The following is a 26,806-nucleotide window of genomic DNA, read 5'->3' on the forward strand; positions in this document are numbered from 1 at the left end:
ACTGCTGAGTCGGCAAACCTGTATGCAGCTGGGCCAGGAACTGGCCCTATGTGCCGAATGCCCCACTAATCAGGCAGAGAAGGGCCTTTGTTCAACACACACAAATAAAAACAAAGCACAACACAACCTCACTGCGTGTAGTGTCTCAGACACACCGTCTCCCAAACAAGTAGGAAGAGTACAGGAACAGGAGAATCGATATTACCAGCTAGGGTTTGTACAGAGATGTGGAAGGATGAAGCAGAGATGCAGGAAGGCTGGCTCTACACCTCCCATGCACCTCTCCTAACAACCCCTCTTCCCACTTGTCTTCATGCTGTCCTCTTTGTAGTACTGTCCTACTGTCCTTAAGACTGATAGTCCGTCCTTTGCTCTACCCATGACGGGCCTGATACAAAGCCCGCTGAAGCCAATGAGAGCCTTTCCACTGACTTCAGCTGGCTTTGGATTCGGCTCTTCACAACCAATCAATCTTCCTGGGATAAGATCCTTCCGCCTTAAAAGAACAATTAGACAGCAGATAACACAGTTTCTGTTTCTAATTGTTAATTATCGGACCATTATTGATATTATGTTTTTTCTCCTGCTCTACTAATGCTGTTAAATCAGTCAAATCTTTCTATAGCTAATTATACCGATATGTTTCTGGTTGATTAGAACATATCTCTGCAATTGAAAAGCATCCGTGCTAATGTTGTAGAAGGAGAGAATATCTATTGCTTGTTACACTTTTTAATTATAGACAGGGCTGGTACCACCACTTATTACTAAGGTTATCTGACATTTCCCATTATAAGAACCTGTTTTCAGTTGCTTATAACTTTGCCAAATTTAAACCATTTAGGCTGATATTTGACATGTTGGGTGTCTGCCTCAGGCTGAGTGGGGGACGAGGGTTGTTTGTTTTGTGGGGGTTAAATAAGACAAGGCTCCTGTAGAAAAAAATAGCATGCAATCATGTAACTAAAGACTATCATTATGCATAGGCACAAGAGAGCCAAATTAAGGTTGCACAAGAAACCTTAATTCTGACATTTCCTAACATTCAAGTGCTTGAATTTGCAACCTTAAGGTCCTTTTGGCCCAGGTCATGCCCCCTAGATCTGTGAGTGATGGGACTATCCACACATGGATCTTCCATCCTACCATACAGAAGCAAGAGTCTCAACAACCTCAAGGGCACCATCCCTCTACCAAACCCTACAGAGCCCTCTTCTTTGGGTTAGGAGCCCACACTGAGAGGTGGACGGTTAGAGATCAGAAACCAGGCCAGGGGATTCACATCATTCCTTCTTCCAAAGATCTTAGGCAGAAAAGATAATTTAACCTGAGGCTGTACTGTCTTTTCTGTCAAGTGTTCCCCATGCAGACAGAGTTCCTGGGGGCAACTGCAGGTGTCAGAAGTCCCAGGTACCATAGCTCCAATTAAGCCTTTACCATGGAACCAGGGTTAAGGTGATGTGGGGTCCAGAGCAGTGCATAGGTTCTGGAACAAGGGGTGGAACAGGGTGTACAGTTTGGTTCAATGGCTTTCAGCACCCCCACTATACAAATTGTTCCAGCACCCCTGGAGCAGTGGGGAGGGTCTATAGCCTTGATGCTGTGGGGGGGACTTCCGTGGGAGGATCTTCACTGATATTTCCTCTCCTACAGCCCCCTCCCAGAGCTTTTACAGGAGCGGCTGAGTTGGGCCTTTACAGTCTTATCTCCCACAGTTAATATGATGACTCATCTCTAATCAGCTAGACATTTGTCACTGGAGACATCTGGAATTAAGAAGAAAAGACTGGTAAATGATTCTGCCTTTCTTTGTCTGCGTTAGCACCCCTTAAATAACAGAGGGGGAATCCCTGTATTTTCAAATAAGTTGACATTTGCTGCTGTTAATTTAGTCAGTCGTGATGACACCAAGGCATTTGTCATTAACGTTTCAGCTTCATTAATCTAAAGGACGATGGAACGTAATTACAACATGACTAAAAACAAATGCCACAAATGATTACAATTACAGATCCATTTCAGATCTGTTTGGGGAGCTTAAAGTGATGAAAAGCAAGAGTGCTCTTTTCTGGTGCGGGTAGCAGACTCTGTGACTAGCTTAGGAAAATAAAGTAACTGTCTAAAACTACAATAGACTTCAGTCAACCTAAGGGAAATTCACCAGCTGGTGGACAGCCCACTCAGCACCTGTGTGAACAAGTCATGGTGCCTCTGAATTGGAGAGAAAGGGCTCCGGCATTCAGGGCTGAGGAGTCAGACACACCCACTGTGCATGAGGAGTTGGCCTCTCAGCTCATTCCAAATAGGCCATTGCAGTGGGAAGAATGGGGGCTGGCCAACAAAGAGGACACTTAAACAAACTTGTGTAGATTCGGTGGCCAGAAACCCCTGCATAGGAGAATAGAGTGGAAGCAACTGCTGCTTTAGCTTATTTAATTATTTATAGACAGTAGAACACCCCCACTAGAATATCCTATAGCCCAGCGGCTAGGGAACTCTCTTCCTATGTGGGGACCTCAAGTTCAAAACCCTTCCTCCTATCAGGCAGAAGTGAGAACTGAACCCAGGTCTCTGACAGTCCAGGGAGTGCCCTAACTGCTGGGCTAAAGCTTATAAGGGAAGCACCACCTCTTCCCTCTATTTTGTGAGTGATACCTCAGTCCCATAACACTTTTTTTTTTTTGGGGGGGGGGACTGTTCAACAAATTAATGTCAAATTCATGAATAGTTTCTGTGACCTGAAAAAAATGCATTTTTTGACAAATGTACTATTTGCTGAAAAGAATCACCCAGCTGTAATTTTGATCAATCAAGCCCCAGGTAAATGATTTTGGGTGGCACCAGAAAGGACGAGAGCAGAGATTAGTAAGGAAAATTAACCAAAAGCCACTCAAAAACATCAACGGCTATTAGCCAGGGTGGGCAGGGATGATGTCCCTAGCCTCCGTTCACCAGAAGCTGGGAATGGGTGACAGGGGATGGATCACTTGATCACTACATTTTAGGTTCACTCCTTCTGAGGCACCTGGCATTGGCCAGTGTCATAAGACAGGATACTGGGCTAGATGGACCTTTGGTCTGATCCAGTATGGCCGTTCTTATGTTATGTACTAACTCCTATCTAAAGCAAGGAGTTTCAGGTCCCATGGAGCAGCTAGCAGTAAATCTTGCGAAATCTGAGAATTTATAAGCAAAATGCATGGATTACCGAGGCTGTTGAGCAAGGCCCCTCTGTGGTGCTCCTCTGTTCCATCTCCCAAACTTGCTAATGTTTGTGTCTCGTGATACATGTTGCTTTTCTTAAGGCTACAGCTCCTGGATTCAGGTGAAGATGTGAGAATCTCAGCTTTCATATAAAAAAGAAGGACATTTCTAAGCCTCAAGGCACCAGAGGGAAGCTTGAAATTGTGACCCAAATGTTCCCTAAAGCTTCATAAATCAGAGGAGAAATCAAAAGAAATCCCTTAGGTGTATTTTTTTTAATCTCATGGGTATTGAACTGGTCTCATTATTTTGGGAGGAACGATTGGTGATTTTTTAATTCAAAGGATTGGCAATACTGCTTCTGTTTCACTGGCACTGCTCCTGCAGAGTCTCTGCTGTGTATGTATGGCACCAGCTCCATCCCCTCCCATTTCTGACTCCCCTCACTGCCACCTCAAAGCACTCAACTGCACCTGGGCAGGACAGAGCATGCTACAAAGCAGTTGCTTCCCCACATCCATGCCCCAAATCCTGCCTAAGGATACTCAGATCTGAGTCCGGTTTCAGTCCATCCTTAGTTTTTGTTATTATGACACAGTATTTACCTTGGGCTTCCACTTTAAGATAGTTTGTGGCTGCCCTTCCTCTCAAAAGTATTATTTCTGTTATGGTAGCAGCAGTACCTAGAGGTCCCAAGCAAGATCTGGGGTCCATTGTGCTAAGCACTATATAATACACATACTAAGAGACAAAGGGAGAACTGTATTGTAATCCCCATTTTAAAGGTGGGGAAGTGAGATACAAAGAGATTTAATGACTTACTTGCCCAAGGTCATACAGGACAGCTGTAGTAGAACTGGGATGTCACTCCAGATTCTCCACTCCCAGTCCAGGGCCTGGTCCACAAGGCTAATCTCCCTCTCTCAAGTGTGACAGACAAAACAGTGAGGAGCCTTCTAGGAGTAAGTTTCTTCTGCTGAGCATAAGGTAGGATGAGTCACCTTCCCTTTGTGTGATCAGGGATGCTTTTATGGAATTTCAGGGCTTTGCCAGTCTTCTTTACTTATTTATGGAATTGCTTGAAGTTTCTCTTGTGGGGCACCCACCAATTTGCGTTATTTGGAGTCCAGAGCCGTGCATGTTCAAACATAGCTTGCAAACTAATTCTATCACAATTAACAATGAATCCTCAACAGCCTTGCCTTCTCCGCTCCTCTTCTAGCCAACTACTGCACCTCTGCTTCCATTGACTGATCGCAGAAGTGTCCCTTTGTGACAAATCCATTTCAAAGAAGTGTCTTCCTTGATCTATACAAAGAGAGCGTGTGACACTGCAGAACATTTGTGCTCTCTTGCTTTCTCTGGCATGGACATCATAACCTGATGCTATTTCTGTGTTGTAGTCCCAGCCTTAATTTTAACATCCTTTTCTCCCTCCCTAAGAATTTCATTGTAGTGGAGCTCTTTGTCAGAATTTGTCTGTCTATATGTAGCAGTGCTTCAAGGGTCAGCACTACCTCTCATCCTGTCCTTTTCTTCTTATTAATAAGCCTCAGTGCTGAATGCAGAAAGCCTTATACATTTATGTATGCAGATGGAACTTCCAGTTTCACTGAATGATGCGGCATTCTCTTTCCTCTGAAATGGCAAATGTGATCCTCTGTCAATGATCACCTCTTTCTTTGTAAGACTTGATAAAAGATATAGCTTAGCCTTTGTGTCCTTTCTTCTACTTAAGATCTTCAACTAATGGCTTCACAGTTCAAGACATGCTCTTCAGGCTAAGAAACATATAGCTACTTTGGACTAGTACTTTGATGTAATATTATAACTTTATTATTACTTGTATTACAGTAGCACTCAGAAGCCCTAACCAGAGCAGGGATCCATTGTTCTGAGTGCTCTACAAACAGAGTGAGAGACCCATCTCTACCTGAAGAGCTTACAACCTAAGCCTGCAATCCTGCAATTGATAGACACAAAATAGGTGAATTGCCGAGTCCACATGGGACCCTGTTGAAGTCAGAGTGCTAAATGGACACAGCAGTGTTTCCACATGCTATTATGTCCATGATCGGTGCCTAGTTTAAGACAAAGTGACTCTGCTCTAAGTCTACTACTCAAATTTAACTAGAGATGTCACATATATTGCAATGACATGAACATAACTGGCAACTGCATACTGCAGGTTCATTTCTCATACCCATCGGGCCAGATTATCTGGTGACATGGTAAATTCTCCTTCAGTGGGAGTCTTAATTAAGATCAGATGTCCTTCTAAAAGATATGCTGTAGTTCAACCACAAGTTGCTGGCCTAGATGCAGCAATTAAGGGGTCAGAGCTATTGCCTGTGTTATGCAGGTCACATGGATTCTAATTGCCCCTCTGACCTTAAAATGTATGAATCTGTTAAACCACAGAGTATCTGTAAACGCGGGTGGTGGGAGGGAAATCAACCAGAGGCTAAATACACAGAGCACCTGATTCTAGCACATTTTCGAACTTGCTACAAAAATTTAAAATGTCACAATTTGTCATTCAACAACAAGCATCTTCTTGGATGGAAGTGGGCTTCTTTTCTGGGAAAACCCCAAGCAATTTCAATTTTCTACATTTCTTCCAAACTCAAATCAATTCACATCAAAAACATTCTGAATTCGATGTAAATAAGGCCATTTGGTAGAAACTGGATAAACAACAACATTTGAATTGTAAAGTATCGGGGAGAAATTTCCATCACTTTGGCATCGCTCTGAGCCCAAGCATTCATACTTTATTCTTTTTGTATGAAATTGTAGATGTTGCTTATTCAGGCCTTTAGGAACTGCAGGAATAATAAAGTATTGTTACATGACATTGTGAAAAAGAAGGTTAATAATCTATTGCGAAAAAACAAATCTAATGTGACCTCCGGCAATGCTGAACTCAAGATGACAAAGGAAGACACAAGGGGTGAATCAATTCACATACCTTAGCAGTAACATGAAAGCCAATGCAGCTATCCAGCAGGAAATAATATCATGAATTGGCAAGACAGCATCCGCATTTACCAGCTTAAACAAGATCTGGTCATTTCAAATCTATAACAAAGACCAAATGACAAATTTTCAACTGAAATGTTATTTCCATCTTAACATATGGGATGAAAGCTAGAAATCCATCAAAGGTACAATCAGATGTCCAAATGCCTTTGAAAGCACACTACTTAGAACAGACTTAATTTATAACTATCAAGATTTGTTAGAGAGGTCAGTCATGGTGCCTGGTATGGGACACGGCTAAGAGTGCAAATCACAGATCAGACTGTCAGAATGTAGGACATATACCCCAGACTGGTGATATACTCTATCATAAGACTTCACTAAGCTGTTAACAAATGTGTGCTTCCAAAATTATGATGTATTATGAATTATGATGAAGCCACAGACAGTTCCCTTCAAGCCCTCTAGGCTCTCAAACAAGACTTCAGCCTATGTCAATATGTACATGAGGATCGCACCAAACAACACACTGCAGCTAATCTTTAGTAAACTAACTAAAGATTTATTAATAAAAAAAGAAAAGAAGAGGTTTGTAAAATGGTTAATGTGAATCATATACATTACAGTTGATTTCAGAGTCTGTAGATCAGGATAATAGCAGTGATGTTAAATCTACCAGTTTGCAAGAAGTCTCTCTGGTTCATCTCAAACATTGAGGTCCTCAGTCCATTGTTCAAAGCTCTCCTTTGTTATAAGTCACAGTCCAGAGATGTGGAGCAGGAAAAAGGCAAAAAGATGGTGTCACCATCTCCAATTTATACCGCCCAGAGCATGGAAAGTTACTGGCACAAACATGGAGTCAGGGGGTCACATGTCTTATGTGCCCTTGCTGAGTCATGATGTATCCATTGTCTACATGCTCTCTGAGGCATCCTCAGGACGGGCCCATTGGGAGAGTTGATTCTCCTTCATGGCCCATCACCATGGCTGGCTGGTCTTCACGTAACTCTGTCTTGTGGGTGTTATCCAGGAAAACAACATGTTTGAGATATCAACACAGAGCAGAGATTCATAATTTTATACGCAATGATAATACATGCAGACAAACAGGATAACATTGTTCAACAGATTAAAACTTTTCCAATGATACCTTACTAGGCATACTTTGTATAAGGTTTATCACAATTTTGCAACAGTGTCGATACATCAATGGTGATACATTAGTGTAATCATGGTCATCTTTGTATTAATACAGCCTCACAAGCTCAACAATCCCCTAACTGTAAAATTATACACAAGAGAAGAGGGAAATATCTGGGACGTGTGAAGAATGAAGCCAGAGCATTGGCCATAGCAGATATGCCAGTGGGCAGCTGGGGGAACCCATAAAAGGGGCTGACCAAAAGAATCCCTCTATTGAATATTGCTCATGGAAGGAAAACTTATCGCACTTAACAACAAAGAGTGGTCCAGGGACAGGAAAGGTGGGAGCTTGTTCATGCCCTAAGCTAAATGAGACACTGAAGGAAGGATTCAGATTCAAACACAACCTCATGATCTACTTCTTGGTGAGTTAGCTCAACCAGGCTGAGTCCCCAGAATGAAGAAGGCTCAAACTACAAACCACGTCTATTTATTATTAGAAGAGAGTTGAGGCAGTTGCCCTCCTGTCCTGGTATAGCTATACAGAACAATTTGGCCAAGCCAAGAAGCTCACACACCCACTCCAAAATTCCTCTCAGAATTACTTCCAGAACAGGATGGGAGGAGTCACATCCTTTACAGACTGTCTGTGATTGTGCTAAAAAAACATTCATCCAGCCACTGCACTAACTTTATTACATTTTTATTTACCCTGGAGGTGCCCAAAGACTCCAATCAGGATGGAGGTCCCATTATGCTAGGCACTGGACACACATACAGACCCTGATCCTGCAAAGGCTCACACACATGATTAACTGTACATATTAGAACTATTCACAGTTTAACACGTGTAAATCTTTGCAAGATCAGGGTCCTAGTTAGTCACTACCAACTGAGGAGCTTACATTATAATTAGACAAGACAGGTAAACATAGACAGACCGGAAGCAAAGTGTCAGAGAGGGCCAAATTCCATGGCACCCTACTACTTGCTTCTACAGATAATGGGAAAAGATCTGACAGAATAGAGTCCTGTCTGACATAATGGACTGTTCCAAAGGTCTGTATGCCAGACTGGACAGGATGTAATAAAAACCATATGCGCCAGTTTTCTTAGCCAAAAAAGTGTTTGTGAAAATACAGAGGTAGCTTTATAAACAAAGCAGAACCTGCATTTGCTTATTATTCATTACGTTTAAAAAGTGGAATTTTATAATGAAAAAGTGGAATTTAGTTAGTAGCACTTGCCGTGCATAGAAAAATATACAATCTGCATTGAAGGCAAAACTATTGGCAGTGAAGTGGTAGGGCATAGATAACAGTCATCCAAATTTGGCACTCAGCCACCACAGTGACAGAAAGCCTTATAGAAACAGAGAGATTTGTACCAATAAGTTTTTCTAAAAACTTCTTATTGCTCATGATCAAGATGTAATGGAAGAACTGAGAGAAGAGGTTTGTTGTGCTAATAGTTGACACTAGGCTATCATTTCCATCATCTCAACTCCATTTCTGATCTAACTCCTGCTCTCTCCCTGTGACTCTGAGCATCTCATCTTTATTTTGATATTTCTTTGCATTGCAGACTTATTGCTTGTACCCTGCCTTACAGCAACCTGGACTATTCTGAATATACTAACCAGTGTCTGACCTGATGAAATATAGATGAAGTGTGAGGGCAATCCTGCCTGCTTGTCTGACTTAATGAGTCTATTTTTACATTTCATGTTAGCTCTGCCTTCCATATGTTCTTTTCATCTGCTCTACAATTCACTGGAGTCACCTTAAAGTCTTTGAAGTACATTTTGTAACGCTCATTGGATTGGGGATGACTGTTAATGCAAGTTCTTTCTGCTAAAGGTACTGGCAGTAATTTTAGGGACAAGCCTCTGCCAAGATTTTGCTCTGTTTTATATTATTCCTTAATTTCTCATTGCTACATTCTGGCTGCCAGTGAAGGGACCCACTTGCAGACCCCAGAATGAGTCTCTACAATCATCACGGGCAAAGCATACCAGTTGGACCTACTATTTGGGAATTTGGTCCTCCTCATCTGGGCAAAGACTTCTTGTTCTGGAGAAACATTCCAGCATTTAATAAACTTTTCTCAGCTCCAGTTTAATGTAAATTAGACCTGGGGAAACAAGACTGTCTTTGACTAAAGATGTTTTTGTGAGGTTCTGATTGTTCCAATCTGAATACACTGGGCCAGATCCTCACCTATTGTAAATCAGCTTAGCTTCATTGAAGTCAGTCCTTTGCTAATTTACACAAGCTGAGGATCTGGCCAACAGATTAGAACTTGTGTCTATCAATTAGTTACCAGACACTAGAGACATGTCAATTTATACTAACTAAGGGGTTGGTCCCAAAAGAGCATTAATGCTATTTTATGTATTTATTTTGGCATCGCATTTACTATTGTGAAAGGTTTCATTTAAAATTTATCATTCTTCCCTTTAACGCTGGCACAAGAACAAGGAAGTCATTGACGAAGCTCACAGAGGGAAGATGTCAAGCAAACACTGTAAACAAGCAAATGAAGGGAAATATTTCTTCACACAGCACACAGACAGCCAGTGAATTCACTGATACAGAAAGCTCCAGTAGGACTTTGTTCTGACCAGTAAAATCTATTGAGGATACACACACTAAGACTCGGATAACCCAGTCCTGTGCTTCAGGACATCAGCTGATTGCCACAAAGGTCAGAAAAGCATTATGTCCCTGCGAGACAGCAGGTGTATTATGAATACTTGGCCAGGTTTATTATGAGAGCTCTTCACCCTCCTGTGAAGCATCAGGCACAGGCCTTTGCCAGAGGAGGAATATGCACTTCACTCACTTTCACTGGGCTGGGGCGGGGGTTGGCATGCAGGAGGGGGTGAGGGCTCTAACTGAGGGTGAGGGCCCTGGGCTGGGGGTACTGGCTCTGGGGTGGGGCCAGGGGTGAGAAGTTTGGGGTGCAGGAGGAGGCTCCAGGCTGGGACCAAGTGATTTGGAATACAGGCAGGGACTGTGGGTTGAGGCAGGGGGTTGACATGCAGGAGGGAGTGAGGGCTCTGGGGTGGGGCCAGGGATGAGGCATTCAGGGTGTGGGAGGGGGCTCTGGGCTGGGGCAGGGAGTTGCGGTGCAGGGGCGGGCGGGTGAGGGCTCTGGGCTGGGGGTTCAGGCTCTTTGGTGAGCATAAGAACAGCCATACTAGGCTAGACCAAAGGTCCATCAAGCCCAGTATCCTGTGCTCTGACAGTGGCCAATGGCAGGTGCCCCAAAGGGAATGAACAGAACAGGTTATCATCAAGTGATCCACGCCCTGTCACCCAATCTCAGCTTCTGGCAAACAGAGGCTAAGGACACCATTCCTGCCCATCCTGGCTAATAGCCATTGATGGACCTATCTTCCATGAATCTATCTAGCTCCCTTTTGAACCCTGTTATAGTATTGGCCTTCACAACACCCTCTGACAAGGAGTTCCGGAGGCTGACAGTGCATTGTGTGCAAAAATACTTTCTTGTGTTTGTTTTAAACCTGCTACCTATGAATTTCATTTGGTGGCCCCTTGTTCTTGTATTATGAGAAGGAGAAAGTAACACTTCCTTATTTACTTTCTCCACACCAGTCATGATTTTATAGACCTCGATCATATCCCCCCTTAGTTGCCTCTTTTCAAAGCTGAAAAGTCCCAGTCTTATTAATCTTTCCTCATACGGAAGCCATTCTATACCCCTAATCATTTTTGTTGCCCTTTTCTAAACCTTTTCCAATTCCAATATATATTTTTTGAGATGGGGCGACCACATCTGCACGCAGTATTCTAGGTGTGGGCGTACCATGGATTTATACAGAGGCAACATGATATTTTCTATCTTATTATCCATCCCTTTAATGATTCCCAACATTCTGTTAGGGTTTTTTTGACTGCCACTGCACATTGAGTGGATGTTTTCAGAGAACTATCCACAATGACTCCAAGATCTTTTTCTTGAGTAGTAACAGCTAATTTAGATCCCATCATTTTATATGTACAGTTGGGATTATGTTTTCCAGTGTGCACTACTTTGCACTTATCAACATTGAGTTTCATCGGCCATTTTGTTGCCCTGTCACCCAGTTTTGAGTGATCCTTTTGTAGCTCTTCGCAGTCTGTGGCTTAACTATCTTGAGTAGTTTTGTATCATCTACAAATTTTGCCACCTCAGTGTTTTCCCCTTTTCCTAGATTGTTTATGAATATGTGGGGCCAGGGATGAGGGGCATGCAGTGCAGGAGGGTGCTCCAGGTTTGGGTGGGGGCTCAGGGCTGGGGTTGGGTCATAGGCTCACCTCAGGCAGCTCCCAGTCAGCAGCGCAGTGCGGGGGATAAGGCAGATTCACTGCCTGCCCTGGCACCACACTGCGCGTGCCCCAGAAGCGGCCACCAGGTCCAGATCCTAGGTGGGGGAGCCAGGAGGCTCCACGTGCTGCTCTTGCCTGCAGGCACTCCCACCCCCACCCCAGCTTCCATTGGCCTGGAGCCGGCCAATGGGAGTGCGGAGCCAGTGCTCGGGGCACAGGCAGTGCTTGGAGCCCTGTGGCCCCCCCACCTAGGAGTCGGACCTGCTGGCCACTTCCGGGGTGCAGCGCGGTGTCAGCCGGGACAGGTAGGCACTAGCCTGCCTTAGCACCGCCGACCAGACTTCTAACGACCCGTTCAGCAGTGCTGACCGGACTTTTAACAACCCAGTTGGCGGTGCTGACCAGAGCCAATAGGGTCCCTTTTCAACTGGGTGTTCCGACGACTTGTTTTGTGTTTTCCTTTGGCCTTTGATTTAACTTTGGAAGGGTGGAGCCAGAGAGCTAAGTCACCTCAGTGCTGGCAAAGCACCACAGATCCTACAAAGGAGCATGCCAGGAACCTACATGCCTGCTCCTGGATGACTGCTGAGAGGGGAAACTGACCAACCAATCTGAGGGAAACTGAGGCAGTGGACAGCTTTCCTTACACCCCTGTAAGTTACTTTTACAGTAGTATTTCCAATGAGTCTTCACAAATGAAAAGACATACATGTCGACCGAAGCCCAATAAAGATTAATGGCCAGATCCTCAGCTAGTGAAAACAACCTAGCTCCCTTGACTCCACTCAGTGGCACTAGGCTACTTCACACTCACTAATTTCAGTATCTAGAACTTCACATCTTGAAAATATTTATTTACTTAACTATTATTCCTCTTTCACCTAGTGCACAAATCCCAAAGGCCAGAGTCTGCCGCCTTTCCTGTTATTGCATAGTACCTTACATCACTGAAATTAACAAACAAAATCTTGTGTTGTATCCCTCTGGCTCTCAAATATCTTAATTAGACTGAAAGGTAAAAAGTCAGGTCCCTCCCCCTTCCAAAAAAAAAAAAGAACAAACTATCTCTGAGGCACCCAAGCACACTTGTGGATGTTATGTATCAGTATGAAAATACAGTCTTCGATTTGGAATCTGACACTTCCATCTTTAGCTTCACTTTTTTAAAAAAATCAAATGCCTAAATGACAAATAGGAAAAATTAAACACCACAGTTTTACTGAACAAGTACACATTGGCCACTCACTAAGTTTTAGAGACACAATTAGTTATTAATATAATATTTAATACTTTGTATTTTTATCTGAGCATCCTTTTACTCAATATATCAAAGAAACTCAGACATCAGTAGACTTTGGATCAGGCCTGTGGGTCTTGTTTCCAAGTCCAATATTCTAATCACTAGATGGCATTTTTTTTAAAAAAAATGAGTTCTATACCAGCAAGAGACATGGGCAGCATTTACAGATCACACTAAACTGCACCAGTGTTTTCTAAACCTCTGGGGCCATATTCTGATCTGACTTACACCATTACAACCCCTGTGGCTTCATGGAGGCTGCAGTGGTGTAACTGAGGGCAGAATCAGGCACCCAATTTTAAAATGCTATCCCACTAATGTCCACTATAGGGAGAATTTCCTTTGTTCATATTACACGTGTATGGAATTCACTCCTGAGTGTTTGCTGTTGTTGTTTTTAATTTATGGTGAAGCAAAGTTTTTAAAGCTGTGCTTTAAAATTTCTTGCTTAATATTGTATTGGTGAGGTTTGATCATGTTGTCAAATGCCTTGAGCTAAAATTGTGAATCACGTGCTTGATGGGCTTGATCCTGCCAGGTACTGAGCAGCCTCAAAACCCAGTGATATCAGCGGGTGTTGAGGGTTGCAGGCAACTTGCAAGAGGCACTATGCACCTTGCAGCAGCTGGCCCAAATGGTTTGTATTGTATTGCCAAAGGTCTCTGGAGAGGATGATACATTGCTGCAGCTGCTGCTCCATTATACTCTAGTCTTGCTAGGTAAGCAGCAGTAAATCTTACTTTATTAGCATTGCTATGACCCACACATCCACCTTTTGGTACACTAATAAACATATTTCTTCTTGAAAGAGAAAACCTTGCGTACTATATATTACCACTTGCAATACAATCGACAGCAGCCAAAAAAATAACTCAGCATAACCTATTGTAGAGCAGGCCAGCAAATGAAGAGTAAATCATTCAAAAGCTGCACGACCGAGTCTAAAACAAAAGGATGGCAGCTTTTCTGTCAAGTACAGTCGGGTTTGGGAATGTATTAGTGCAGCAGCTCCAAGAACAATCAGTGAAGCATTTTCACTCTACAGCTGTCTGCAGCGCCTATAAAAACTGCCAAGTAAAACACAAAGGTGGACCACTAACATACCGAGAGGACAGTGACGCATTTTTACAAGTGATCTATAGATAGGTGTTTTTAAAGTAATGTGTGTGTGATTAAGTGCTGGATCGACAGCCCTGGAGATTTAAATCCTTTATTTCCCCACAGAAAAGCACCAGCACAGCAAATTTCTCCACACTGGATCCTTGCCCCCCGGCCCCATCCCCAAATTTCTGCAAGCTTCCTGAAGGGGCAGTCAAAACAGACCTTTCAAGTCTACCTGACGTTTCCTATTTGGCTCATTTCCTAGGACAAGGTATAGGCTCAGAATAGCGACTAACTGTGTGCTTTGTAGGCCGTTCTACAAACTGCATAAGCAAGTCAGCTTGCCTTACCTCAAGAATCATTCTCTAGTGTTTGTGTAGGGGAAGAGAGGAGGATCCACAGTTGTTCTGATCAATATCTAAGTAATTAAAATTCCCCACGATTCTTCCGGTCTCCTTGCAGACCTGTCTTATCAGGCAAAGCATTTCCTGATCTATTTTCTCTCACTGTGGCAACTTTCAGGAATAAGCTGCCTCCATTTATTGTCCTTGGCTTTAGTTTATATAGTCTCTGCTGTGTCAGCCCTAAATACTGATATAATTTCTCACTGCAGACTTAGTATAATCCCCAGCCAATAGTCGCATCCCTCTTCCTGCAGCTGTTTTATTTTTGCTTACCCCTTAAGTGAACTCTATATCCTGGTATTTTAAATCCCATCATTTTGCTGGTTCAGCCATGTGTCTATTATTCCCGTAGCATTATACTTATCCTTGAAAATATGCAACTTAAATTCAGTAATCTTATTATAGATGCTACAAGAACTTGCACAGAATGTGTTAGTGTTTCCATCTCAATAGAGGCCATTCCAATTTTCTTGAAAGGAGGCGGCTCACTAATACACCTGCACTAGGTAAGATTCTTGGGATATAACGTATTCCCTAATCCCACTAAAAGTACATTATTATTTGTATTACAGTGCCACCTAGAGATTGCAACCAAGATGAATGCTCCATTGTGCTGGGTCCTATATATGTAGTAAAAAAAAAAAAGTTTCTGCCCCAAAGGGCTTCCAATCTAAATGGACAAGACAAAGTATTGTTGTCCCTATTTTACAAGTGGGCACTGGAGGGATTTTAATGACTTACACAAGGTCACCCAGGAAGTCTGTGGCAGAGCCACAACCTTATTTCAGCCCCTTTATGCATATCTATTTTCATACCATCTTCACTCACATACAGTTTTTTTTCCACAGGCCCCTGCCTCTTTCAGTGTCCAGGATAGGCCTGCTCTGGGGATGAATCAGGGCTGTGCCTAGGACCCTTGGCTTGTTCGTTGCTGAAGTTGGAGGGGTGGGGGGGTGTCACAGTTTTGGGGTAACTACATTTTTAGCCCCTTGCAATGGTCCGCTCAAGGAAATCCTTTCAGGCCTCCAGCTGTCACTTCTCTCTGGGCAGGAACCCACCTCCCACTCCCTCCTGACCTGGTGGTTTTAGCTTGCAGTTCCATTGCACCTCACTGTGATTATCGCAAGCAGGTCTGCCTAGCATCCAGGCCCTGCTCTTTAGTTTCTCTCCAAGAACAATGACAGTGCTATACCAGTGATCAACCAGCTCTTTCAAAGCAGAGTACATTTATTCAAGGATAAAAGCAGGCAGAGAAAACATATTAAACCAAAACAGGATCTAACTGCTTTGCCAGTAGCTTCCCATCAGTCCTATAGAGAACCTTTTAAGTTTCAGTCTCTCTAACTCTTCAGTGGCGTGGTCTCCTCCTTTGGACAAGAGGTTATGTCCATTTGCTGAATCTAAAAGAAGTCCCGCTCTCAATTAAAGCTGGCCCTTATATACCAAAAGGACCTGTTTTTGTCTCCTGGGCCTCTTATAGCTGTTTGAACAAGTATATGCAAACCACTCCAGGGGGTAATACTTATTTGGAGTTGTTTAAAATCCCAAGCCTCGTGTACACTACAAAGTCAGATCATCTTAACTACATCATTCAAGACTGAATAATTTTACACACTGTGCAATGTAATGAAACCAACCTAAGCCCTGGTGTTTACACCACTGGGTTACTGCCCCTTGGAGAGGTGGATTTACTGCAGTGAGGGAAGAACCCTTTTCATTGCTGTACTAAGTGTCTACACTACAAAGTACAGCTGTGCCACTGTAGCATTTCTTGTGTAGACAGACCCCAATAATCACCACCCACTGTTTTAGTTCCAGGAGTTACTTTCCCCCATTGAACTGAACACAATCCCTAGCCTGTAATGGAACTCAGAACATTCATAAATTTAATATAATATGGTCCCCAATGATCCTGTATGTGGTTGTGATGTCTGTCACAAGGTGTAGTGAATGAGGCAGGGGGGTGCAAGAAGAGAAAGGAGGGTCTCGTAGTAAAGGCACTTAATTGTGGGCCTGGAGAATTGGATTCTATCCCCACCTCTGCCACAGAGTTCTTTGTGTGATTCAGGGCAAGTCATGTAAACCAGACTATTCACAGGTGACCATTAACTGTGTGTTCCTCATTTTTGGGTGCCCAACCTGAGACCCAGAGATCTAATTTGCAGAAGTGCTGAACACTAATAGCTGTAACTGAAGCCAATGAGAGCTGTGATTTGAACATATAAAATGCTATATCATACTAAGTACTTCAAAAAAATTCAGGTGTGAGGGCATCTCAGATTGAACATCCAAAATGAGTGGACCTTGATTTTGTACCTTGATCTGGCTGTGCCCAGCTCCTAACGGTGAAGTGGAGAGACTGTCCCTCCCTCACCACAACAGGATTTCACAGATTCAGAGAGTTTAAGGCCGGAAGGGACCACTAGATCATCTGATCTGCTCTCCTGTATATCACAGGAGTCATAAACATAAAGCTAAGGGTAGCATAAAATCCCTCCTTTACCTGTAAAGGGTTAAAAAGCTCAGATAATCTGGTTGGCACCTGACCAAAAGGACCAATAAGGGGAGAAGATACTTTCAAATATGTGGGGGAAGGTTTTTGTTTTGGGTTGTTGTTGTTCTCTTGGGAGACAAAAAATAAAAGAGCAAGCAAGTAATCCAGCTCCTACTAAATAATACTTCTAAAATTACAGCAATAGTAAGTAATAGCAAGGAAATGTGTTAGAGTATCTTTTGTTTTAGCTTGTGAATTTTCCCTGTGCTAAGAGGGAGGTTTATCCCTGTTTTTGTAACTTTGAAGTTTTGCCTAGAGGGGAATCCTCTGTGTTTTAAATCTTATTACCCTGTAAAACTACCTTCCATCCTGATTTTACAGAGGTGCTTCTTTTATTATTTTTTCCTTTATAATAAAGTTCTGTTTTTTAAGAATCTGATTGGTTTTTAGTGTCCTAAAAACCCAAGGGTCTGGTCTGTGCTCACCTTGTTTACCGATCTGGTTGGTAGATTATTCTCAAGCCTCCTCAGGAAAGGCGGGTTAAGGGGCTTAGGGGAATACTTTGGCGAAACAGGAACTCCAAGTGGTTCTTTTCCTGAATCTTTGTCTAACTCACTTGGTGGTGGCAGCAGTACTCACCCAAGAACAAGGAAGGATGTGTGCCTTGGGGAAGTTTTTAACCTAAGCTGGTAGAAATAAGCTTAGGGGGTCTTTCATGTGGGTCCCCACATCTGTGCCTCAGAGTTCAGAGTGGGGAGGGAACCCTGACATGGTGGCAATGGTGGGATCATTTTGAACCAGAAGCACAAACCTCAGAATATTAAAAGGACTATTTTTTTTTTCCTTTTGGCTGATTGAAAACCAGGGAGGTTGTTTTTTTTTAAAAAAAGGACTTTTTTTTCTTTTAGTTGAGAGCAGTTGGAGGTTTTCTTTTCTCTGCCTCAGGGCAGAGTAGTTAAGTCCTGCAAGAAAATTCACAAGCTAAAACAAAAGATACTCTAACACATTTCCTTGCTATTACTTACTATTTCTGTAATTTTAGAAGTATTATTTAGTAGGAATTGGATTACTTGCTTGGTCTTTTTTTTGTCTCCTGAGAGAACAACAGCCCAAAACAAAAACCTTCCCCCACATATTTGAAAGTATCTTCTCCCCTTATTGGTCCTTTTGGTCAGGTGCCAACCAGGTTATTTGAGCTTCTTAACCCTTTACAGGTAAAGGAGGGATTTTATGCTACCCTTAGCTGTATGTTTATGACAACAGGCCAAAGAACTTCAAGCAGTTACCCCTGTATTGAGCCCAATAAGCTGTGTTTGGCTAAAGCATCTCTTCCACAAAGCATCCAGACTTGATCTGAAGACATCAAGAGATGGAGCGTCCATCATTTCCCTTAGTAGTTTGTTCCAGTGGTTGATCACCCTCGCTGTTAAACATTTGTGCCTTCAGCTCCCAGCTGTTGGCTCTTGTTATGCCTTTCTCACTTGGTTTAAGAGCCCTTTAGTACCAGATGTTTATTAAAAAGTTCAGTCTGTTTTGCGTAAGGCTTAAAATGAGCTGTGTGCAGTATTACAGTATCAGTCTCCCTGATGCTGTGTGTAGCTCCCTACTTCTATTCTCTGCTCCCCAGTACACACCCAAGGATTGCAGAAGCCCTTTTTGCCACAGCATCACACTGGAGCTCTTGTCCAGTTGTGTGTCTATTATGACCTCTAAACATAAATTAATAATACTATCTTCAAAACAGGGCTTACTCAGTGAGCAGCAAATAAAGCTAGGCCCACACACTGAAAATGAGGAACAAAACAAAATATGAATAGCTGCTGATTAACGGAGCACTGTGTGCTGAATGAGGCAGGGGTCCTGTGGAAAATATAGGACGTGAGCATGCAATTAAAAAGTCTGTATCATAATACATACGCACAAGGGGGTGGACCAAATTAAAGTTGCATGGGCACCCTTCACTCTGGCATTTCCTAACTTAAGAGTGCTCAACTTCACAACCTTAATTTTCCTTGAGCATGATTTTCTGTGTGTAATCACACAAATCTAGGGCTGGAAGGGATCTTGAGGAGCACCAACTCCCGCCCATTGCTCAAGGTAGAAGCCAACCAGAAGCCCCGTACCCTCTTTTCTCAGCCCACTCCTGACACCACCATCTTGACTGCTAACAAAAAGGCATCAGGGTCATCTGTCGGACCCATTTCGTACCATCCCATGCCCCCCACATGGTTATCTCATCCTGCCAGGGGACTCACCAGCTTCTCCATCAGCTGTTGTTGCACCTAGCCCTCAGTGAATTTCTGTAGACTCTGCTGTTGTTCTGCCTACCAGGATAGCAAGGACTGTCTCTCTTGTTGCTGGGTTTGCTGAGTTCTGGAACTACTTCTGCTGTTCCACTACCCACTGCATTAGGTCCACAGTGCTGGCCGGTCTGGTACTTTCTCATCAATGGAAGATCCTGGACAAGTCCCTACTTGTCACAGGACAGGGTTTCTTCACCCCGGATTGCTCTTTGCCAGCAGTCTTCACTCACTCCAATGGGAAGTTCAACATCAGGCTTTTCCCCGAGTCTTTACCTACTACCAAGGCAGAAGAAAACAGAATTTTTTTTTTCCATCTCTTCGCAATCTTGGGCTTCTCTGGCCCACCCTTCCTTCCACCTTCCATCTCCTCATGGTCTCTTCCTGCCTCTCTTTTAATTGTTTCCAGATGCATCACCCACCTAATTACTTAATTACACAGTACTTAAACTATTACCTCACCAATTTACCCCATGTGGGGACACTTCTGGAGTAAACAGAGTGGTGAGTCGCCTTAGGCTGCTCACGCTCTGTCACACGCACACATAAGGGCAGTATGGAAGAAGACATGAAGTGGGAGAAGGACACAGAGGTTCAGACTAGCATCATTGCAGGAACTAAGGAGACAAGACAGAACATGACAAGAAACATGATCCAAGAATTCAGTCAAGGAGCAGCTGCGCAACACGTTAAAGGCAAGACAAGTAGGTTAAATTTGATATTGTCAAAGAGATTCAAAGAGAGGAGTAACATGGTCTGACTCACAGGTGAGGACAGTCTGGAGCAAGGTATTGTGGGTATCAGGGAGGCCAAAGAGGAGGAGGTTGCAAGAAATGAGGCAAGAGGTGGCTGCATGCTAGACAAGTATTTTTGAAGAGTCTCTTTTAAAAATCCCCAGTGCTCTCATCTTACTATATATTATTTCTTTGTAATCCTCAAAGACACAGTCAGAACTGGAGCTCCATTTGCTAGGCACAGTATAAACACAGAGCATTTAGGCCCTGCCCTAAGAGCTAATAATCTGATTTAAAACAAGATACAATAAATGAGTAGCAGATAGCAGGAGGAAGGCTGAAGACAAGGATAATAAGAACATTCTGTTACAATTCCAAATCATTTGAAATATTTTTTTAATCTTAAAAATAAATAAAGGAATGAAATTTGCTACCTCCGAATGCCCCTCAACATTACGTAGCTGACTTATTTTTCAGTGTCCCAGTGGGAAATCAGGCGACAAATGCTAGCTAGTCCAAAGAGCACTGAGATAATGGGAGCTGTTTTTATTTATCTGTATAGGAAAAAATCATTTCAAATTATTCAAATCATCTCTTTGTGCCTCACTAGACCTAAGGTAAAATTTTCATAATGGATTACTCATAAACAACAATGCCTAGGTCACAAAGAAGATATCATTATCCCTATTTCACAAATGAGGGACAGACATGAAATGACTCGTTTAGAGACACCCAGCAAGCTAGTAGGAGAACTGGGACTAGAACCCAGGTCTCCCAAGTCCCTATCCTAGGCATCATCTACTAGGCCACTCTGCTTCCCTCTTCAGCTTTAGTCAACTTTCAGGAGGAATTTAGGCTCCAAGGGGCAGCTTTTAAAAGTATTCAGGAGCCTAAAGCTGCAAAGTGGTGCCTAGTAGGATTTTCAAAAGCATTTCAGTGGGATTTAGGTGCCTAAGCACTTTTAAAAATCTCACTAGGTGCCTATCTGCATCTTTAGGCAACTAAATACTTTTTAAAATGTGGCCCTGTGTACCTAATCCTATTGACTTTTAGTGAGACTTAGGCTCTTTAGTGCTTAAACCACTTCTGAAAATGAGACTTAAGTCTCCTAAATCATGTAGGCACTTTTGAAAATTGCATGCATCCGAATGATTTAAAACTGCCAGAATGTCATCCTCCCTGGTCCCTTCTCTCATAACTAATCACATCTTGTTTCAGATCCTCCTCATTATTTGAAAATAAAAATGGCAGCGAATAGATTTTTAAGAAAGCTCTGGGAGAAGCTGCAAATAGTCTTTTCTGCTCTACATTCCTTTAATGCCTTTGGGTTGGATGGATAATCATGGCTGCTCCTTTCCTTCTCCCACATGGTAAAAGTTAGAGGCAGAGAAACAATCTCATATTTTTGCTACCCGGCAAATCCCACTGGGGTAGTCACATGTTGCTTATCTGCTAGTGATTCTTGCTTTGACAAACACTCATGAAGGTTGCCTTCATAAGGAAGAGGTTACCAGGACCACATAAAATCTTTTCAGAGAGGATCACAGCATTAAAGTACCAGGACTGATCTAATATTAATATTATATATATGCATCAGTGGAAGCAATCTGAAAAATGAATGAATTCCCTCAATATAGTTTTCTACATCGCTGAACATATTGTAATAATCAAAGGAATGGCATGTTCAACCTCAGTTATTGGGTGCTTTTGGGTTTCTTGTAAGGAAAGTATCATAGAATCACAGAATATCAGGGTTGGAAGGGACCTCAGGAAGTCATCTAGTCCAACCCCCTGCTCAAAGCAGGACCAATCCCCAACTAAATCATCCCAGCCAGGGCTTTGTCAAGCCTGACCTTAAAAACTTCTAAGGAAGGAGATAGTAATAAAAGGAAGTAAATTAATCATGTGTGTCGGAGCCAGCCAGCAGATGAGGGCTAAAACCGAAGCCCTGACCTACATTGTGTTTACAGGGATAAGTAACAAGCCTGGAATTCTACCTCAGTAAGCAAAAGAGGAAATAAAATGCATCTTAACCAACATTTAAAAACATACCTCTGCACAAATCTCTGTATTTCGAGTATGGTCGTTCTTGAATTTCACCATTGTGGTAAATAGCAACAGGTAAAATCCTGGCTAGTGTGGGCTAAATTGTAGCTTGGTCTACACATCCATGCAAGGCAGTGAGGGGAACTAACGTCTCCGTGTTAGCCCCTGTGTGAGTTACCCAGACCTCTGTGTTTCATTCGCAAAGCATGAAGCTGAATGCACATCAAGTTGAACCAGTGGAACTTTCTTAAATCCTGTGGATTGCTCTGTCCCTGTGGCTGGGTTGCTTCTAGACTCCCACTTTCCTGTTTCCTTTGGAGTCCCCTCAAGGATAATCCTCAAGAATAAGATTTGACAAGATAAGGAAACTGTTTCTCTGCTGGTTTCATTTAAATTAAGATGGTTAAAAGCAGCATTTCTCTCCTGCACAGTAAAGTTTCAAAGCTGTATTAAGTCAATGTTCAGTTGTCAACTTTTGAAAGAACAACCTTTCTGGTTTGTTCAGAGTTTCGAACATTTCAGAGTTATGAACATCCTCCATTCCTGAGGTGCTCATAACTGTGAGGGTCTATTGTAATAACAATGAGCTAACCAAGTGCTCTCTAGGCTCAATATCAGTCTCCCGAGTCGTCCAGTACGCCCCACTGTCTTTCTTCTCTAAATCAGCTTGCTCGTCCCAAATCACCATGGGCATGTATCAATGGCCAGGTCTACTCTGGAAAAATGTATCGTGTTAGAAATTGTGTTTAATATCTTTTAAATAACATTACAAAAAGTGTGAACACAGGCAGGTCAGAGCTGGTCTTGGTTAACCCTGGAGATCCCCCCAACCAGCAAATATCTTTTTAAACACAACTGTCTTTATCTATCAATGACAAAAATCTATACATTGTAAAAACTATTCCTCTAATGCATCTATCTATTTATATTGCACCCCTCAGCATAGTTTCTTACCAGACACAGTTACCATTCTGTCTCTCTTATATGGCCCTTATCAATGTGGTATCTGAGCACCTGTAGGGTACTGTTGCTGTCAGACAGCTACTGTCTTCCACCCCAGTGATGGCTGCATTTCAGCGATGGGAGAAGTGAGACCCGATATTATGGAGACACTCAGGATCCATAATGATGACTGTAAAATAGAATAAACAAAAACAGAGCATGAGGTAGACACTTTTTTAGATGTATATTACTGAAATAATCTTCCACAGATGGCTGTTTGTGAGGCTTATGCAGATAATTTCTGTAGAGTGCTTTGGGACTCTGAGATGAATGGTACTAAGGAAATGCAGAATACTATTATTACTATAGCCTCTATGTTAAGATCAGATTTTATTCACATTTCTGAAACATTTCAATTTGCCCTGAAGTTTAACCACCCTGATTTGTTATCAAATACTAAATTAATTGGTATTGAAAACCGCTAACCTATTTTTTTAATGTGAGTCATGTCATTCTGGGCAGTTATCGAAGAGAATCCAAAGCAGGAGATACTGTATTTCACCACAGGCTTATCTCATCTCTGCCTAGCTTATTTTAAAAAGAAACTCTGCTGAAAATGGAATTTGATTATGAAAGGAATCAGCCTCTAGCTAGACAAAAGGCACCTCCTTCCTAATTTGCATAGACCTGCAGCTTCATTCTAATTAATGCTCATCTGTTAGTTACTATTTCTGCTGCTTTGCCCTTCTAAATTAGTGACTAGGTCAGCAAACTTTGGGAAGCAGCTTGTATTTTCTGACTTACTGAAGGATTTGGAGATACTCATTGAAAGATCCTTATACTCGTCTCACAGGTGTAAGGAAAACATTGGAATTAAATTTAAGTAGGATTTTATTCAATCCAGATATAGCTAGTCATCAGAATGATTCTGTAAAAACAATGTGTCAGGTGTGTAAATGGCTTAATTTCTTTGCAGTTACTAGGAGGCGGGATGTTTTAGTTACCTGGCACCATGTAGCTGTGAGGAAAGAGCTCCCACATTCCAGCTACAAAGAATAATTGGCTTGGCAACTGATGAACTACTCTAACTACTGTGTCCTCGTTGCATTCTTACCTCCAGCTTCGTCACCACGTGAACGCCAGTGTACCCAGCCTGATGGGCCAGCAAGCTGAAATTTAACACCCCATTTAACTCAAGCTAGAGCTTTTTGTGTGGGGGCAAGGGGCAACACTCAAGTGATAGCCTGACTTAACGCCGCAGTGAAGACAAGCCCATAAAGAGAGGGACAGGATGTCCTTGGGTAGAGCTGGTCAAAAATTTTCTGATGAAACTTAATTTCATCAGAAAATGCCAATAAATCAGAGCGAAATGTTTCCTCAAATCTGATATAGATTTGATTAAACTAATTGAAACACAGCAGAGCATGGGGCACTCTGTCCCACCCCCATAGCTCTGTGGGTTGGGCAACACCTCTCTGGCTCCCAGAGCTGGGAGGCTGGCAAAGAGGACTCTTAAATTAAGAAGCGGCTTCCCTGAGGGCATCAAGGAAGCTGAAAAATTCCACTTTGGTTTGCCAAAAAACAGAACTTCCTTTCAGTTAAAATGTGTGTGTGTTGGTGATGTTTCATGCCATTTTGGAACAAAACTTTTTCTCAAAAGCACAAAAATTTTGAAGAAAGGGATTCTCCCTTTTCAGCCAACTCTAGTCTTGGTGCTAAGGCAGTGAGCTCATGGGCTCTGGGGTCAATTCCCATCTCTGCATTAAAGTCTTGTATGACCTTGGGTAAGTCACTTAAATTTCTCTGTGCTTCAGTTCCCCAGCTGTAAAATGTGGATAACAATAATTCCTTTCTCTCACCCTTTGTCTATTTAAGTTATAAGATCCTCAGTGCAGGATCTAGCTCATTGGGACCCTGATGTCAGTTGGGGTCACTAGGCATTATTGTAACACAAATAATAAAGGACAATAGTAGCATGGGTTATGGGCAGGGAGAAAGGTTAAATGCAAAATAATTAGCAACATATTCACTACCTGGAACGCAAATTCATAGTATCTTCATAAATTTCTGCTTATGCTACTGAATTACGGTTAAAACTAAAAGGATAACTAAAAGGAATATATTTCACTAGGCTGCCTTTGTATATGCCATGCTTCTGAGTTTGAAACACTGGAGAAGGTAAAATCAAAGCTCCTGAAGAGTGGAAAGAGTGTGTCAAGTGAAGCTTCATAATGCTCCCCATCTCACCTTGAGGGAACAGCAGTAAAGAGAAACTGCGTGATGTGGCACACTTATTAACCTTGTAAATTCACACTTTAATGCAATGAACATTTCCACCATGCTGAAGCTGCGACATATGTATACAGTTGAATGAACTGTTTAAAAATCAATTGGCTCCAGCTCTGTGAGAGACTGTGGGTTTTGCATATGCAAGTCACACACGCCAATTCCTAGATAACGCACCAGGAAAAGCCATGTATATTCATTTATAGTATAGTAATAGTAGATAATTGCTATAAATAATTAACACTGTTCAGAAATCAGCTCCAAACGTGCCTACTATAGAGAAAGTTTTTCAGATGCTTCTGTTTTTCACATGAGAAAAGAATTTGGCTGGAAAAGTAATTTATTTCAGTCTTCCGAGTTTAATTTATGGCATACACACAGGGCTTTCCAAAGTAACATTATCCCAAACCCTGCATTGTAATAAGATGGAGCACTGTGCTGATTTTTATTTTTGATTGTAGTTCAGATAATTAAGATTACTTGAACATTTTAGACAAAACACTGATAAGACCAGCAATATATATGGAAATGGGACTTGAGTTCCTGCTGAATTTATTACGATGCTACTTTCTTCTAGGTAACATTTTAAAATCATTTACTTCATATCAAGCTGCACACAAAAATATGCTTCTATTTCTGTATTACATAAATGGATTTTATTTAATCTCAGCAGTTTGCAGATGGCCTTGTATTGTGGGATGCGTCTCACCTCCCAAATTGCAGACATCCTGAGGGCTCAGTTATGGGTCTTATAAACCTGAAATGCTAAGTAGAAGGGGAGGAGGCTATACACCAGCACAGAAATATGATTCACTGGTTAGGGTGCTAGGCTTGCACTGGGGAGTCCTGGAGTCAATTCCCTGATCTACCACAGTCTTCCTGTATGACCTTGGGCGAATCACTTAGTCTCTCTGCCTCAGTTCCTCATCTGTAAAATGGGGATAACTGCCCTGCTTCACTGGGGTGTAGTGAGATTATATACACAAAAAATTATGAGGTACTCTGATACTAAGGGGATAGGGATCATATAAGTACTTAAGATAGATAGGAACCCGTGCTCCTTCCACCACTCACTGTGGCTGCAATTAGAACCATTGCTTTACTTCTTTTGTTCTTTGATTTTTGAAGTTTTAAAACTGACATTGAGGGGCTCTCCAAACTGGATGGGTCTGAAACTGTGGTTTGAAATTGGGTGTAATTTAATTACACATCTTTGCCATTCAAATGTTAACAGGAGTTTAAAATCTTCCTCTGAAAAACCAAAATTCCTGGAGGCAACACTCACTTTCATGGCAAGCCACACAGATATGCCAGTGATGAGTATGTTAAAAGTGCCTAGGTACATGAATGGACAATACGGAAGCACACCAACAAAGTGTGTGCTATATGCCCTACTAGAGACTGATCATGGTACAAAAAATAAGCTTCTGCTAGGGACAGTGGAATGGGACTCAAGGGGTTAAATTCCCACCTCTGCTACAGACTTCCCTTATGACAGTGGGCAAGGCATTTAATTTCTCTCTGCCTCAGTTCCCC

This window comes from Lepidochelys kempii, chromosome 1 (assembly GCF_965140285.1).
Source record: "Lepidochelys kempii isolate rLepKem1 chromosome 1, rLepKem1.hap1, whole genome shotgun sequence".
NCBI lineage: Eukaryota > Metazoa > Chordata > Testudines > Cheloniidae > Lepidochelys > Lepidochelys kempii.